Below are 2,934 nucleotides of genomic sequence, written 5' to 3'. Positions count from 1 at the left end.
GTAAAGTTTTACTGGAACACAGTGCATCCATTCATCTAGGTGTTAACCCATTGCTGCTTGCTGCTCCATCACAGGGTTCAGTAGTTGCAATAGAGAATGCATTTGACCTAAACACCTGAAATATTTATTATCTGCCCCTCAGATAAAATTTGCTCAGCCCCATTTTTTTCTAATAGCAGTATTTCCACATTTTTCTATACTCTGATTCACTTTAACAGCACAATACCTGAGGAAATAATTATGGTTTGTGTCCTGATGCCAAATTTGCCAATGAGAAAAATGAAGCTCAGACAAGTTCTAGGACTTGCCACGGTTCCATCACTGAGATGTAGCCAGGAGGGACTGGCACTGAGATTTCTCAGTGTTTGTCTGATATTACCCACTCTGCATCAGCTTCTGAGTGGGAACTTTCCCATTATGTATGCTTGGGACTGAATAACTTATCATCTATCACCTATCTATCTGTGTATCTTCTATCTCTCTATCAATCACCTATCTATCTATCCATCCTCATCATCTATCATCTATCTACCTATCATCATCATCCATCATCTGTCAATCATCTATCTCTATCAACTGTGTCTTCTATCAATCATCCATCTATTTGTCTATCTACCTATCATCATCATCTATCTATCATCTATCTATCTATCATCATCATCTATCATCTATCTATCATCTATCTCTATCAACTATGTCTTCTATCATCTATCTATAATCATCATCTATTATCTATCTCTATCATCTATCATCTATTTCTTTTATCAGTCATCTATTTATCAATCATCTTCCATCTTTCTATTTATCTACCATCTATCTATGAATCGTCTATCATCAGTCTATCATCTAACTCTTATCTGTGTATCATCTATGTATCATCTATGTATCATCTATCAATCATCTATCATCAATCTATTATCTATAATATCTATCTACCTATCTATCTGTCTCTTTCAGCTTTATTAAGGTGAGTGGGATGAAGAATTAAAATTCAAGTTGTTAGAGCTGCCCTTTCTTAGACTCAACACTGAATCACAGTGGAAAGAACACTGGTTTGAGACTCCAGGTTCTGGCTGTGCCCTTAACTAGTTGAGGGACCTTGGCCAAGTCATTTGGTTCTTCTGGATCTAAATTCTGCATTTGTAATGTAAGTAGGTAAGTTTAAATAGTCTCTAAATCACTGACACCTTGAACATTCTGTGGTTTCTTTGTTCTCCCCCGTCTGTCTCCAGTACCAGGTATTGCAGCCTTTAGTATGCCAGCAATCACCGTACTTTTGCTAAGGCAGGAAAATTGTGGGGGGGGCTGGGGAGAAAGCAGGCTGAGGAGGAGCTGTGACCAGGAATGCTTCTGGCTGCTGTTCTGTCCCTTCCCCTTCCCCTGGATCCCCTTAGTATCACCACTTCTTGTCCCTTACACTTCCTGGAAAACTGCAACTCTGCAAAGAGTCTGGCGAGGGGGCTGGCGTCTGTGTTAAAAAAAAAAAAAGGTGGGGGGACAAAGAGAACAGTCACTTATTTTGTTACCAAAGAGTCTTTTTTTTCCTTTTAATGGAATGAGCTATTTTTAAGTCCCCTCCCCCTGCCAGTGCCTGTGCGGCAATTGCCCTGAACACATTTGAATAATGTCTCCGCATCATTCTGTGATGTGGTGCAGAACGGCAACTTTGTACTTTGCATTTTTATTGTGATGAAGATATTTTATGACAGAATTTGAATCTCCACAACAACAACAAAAGTTCCTGAAAACGAGGCATTTCTAGACCATCTGTGCAGAAGAAAGGTGGCCCAGACCCACCCCCTCCTGGGAAATTTGGGCTGGAGGAGTTCTGGTCCCCAGGGCAGCAAGGAAGCCAGGCAGTCTGCAGAAGTGAGTAGCCACTGCATTTGGAGCCACGATTGCCTCCATTCAGCCTCCTGCTAATGCAGCAGCATCAGGGTCAGACCTGAGGAAAAGTCAGTAATTCCAAAGTCTTGGTCCATGCCTTGCCATCTTCTTTCTTGCCACTTTTCTTTTATTCCTTTGTCTGCACCCCTTGACTTGCCTTCCAGCATGTATCAGGCAGGTTCTAGCCAATAGAAATGGTTTACCAGTTCCTCTTGTGGAGCAGCAGAAAAAAATCCAACTAGTACCCATGAGGATGCGCGTTCGACCTCTGGCCTCAGTTAGTGGGTTGGGGATCCGGCATTACTGTGAGCTGTGGTGTAGGTCACAGACATGGCTCAGATCCCGCATTGCTGTGGCTGTGGTGTAGGCCAGTAGCTAGCCTGGGAAATTCCATATGCTGCTGGTGTGACCCTAAAAAGGGGGGAAAAAAAAGCAGAAGGAAAAAAAGGAAAGAAATGGTTTAGTATGGGGAAATAGTTGGGAGATAATGGAGGACCTGAAAATTTTAAAGAGGGGATTCGGCAGCCATGCAGATTTAGCAATATCAGGAAACCGCTGTTAATCACCCCTAGAGCTGGAGAAACACAAGGGGCTTAGGATGTATAGCCATCCAGTGGAAGCTGGGCCTGAGCAAGGGGCCACATGTAGGGGGGTGAGATTTGAAGGGAGCTGGTACTATGGGGGAGATACAGTCTGTTTAAGAGATTCAGCTCAAAGCAGATGCAGTGGGGGGGGGGTGAGAAATTCTCTCTCTCTCCCTTTCCTTTTGTCTTCTAGGCTCTTGCTAATGACTCCCATTAGCTGGAGTCAAAAACTTAGCAAGAGAGCTTTGGAAATGAAGTTTTCATAGGTCAGCTTCTTGTAATACAAGCCAGAGTAGAAAAGGGGTGGGGGAATTTATTGAAGAGAAACAAAAATAGTGCCTTGGACAGTAGTTCATTCTGTCAACCTCTGTTACTCTTAAAGAAGCCTCCATGGTCCCAGGAAGGTTTTCTTCTTCGCATAGGACCCGCCTATGACCGGAGGTGACAGAAATGGAACCAGGGG

This window comes from Phacochoerus africanus, chromosome 3, assembly GCF_016906955.1.
Source record: "Phacochoerus africanus isolate WHEZ1 chromosome 3, ROS_Pafr_v1, whole genome shotgun sequence".
Lineage (NCBI taxonomy): Eukaryota > Metazoa > Chordata > Mammalia > Artiodactyla > Suidae > Phacochoerus > Phacochoerus africanus.
This window is presented reverse-complemented; position numbering follows the sequence as displayed.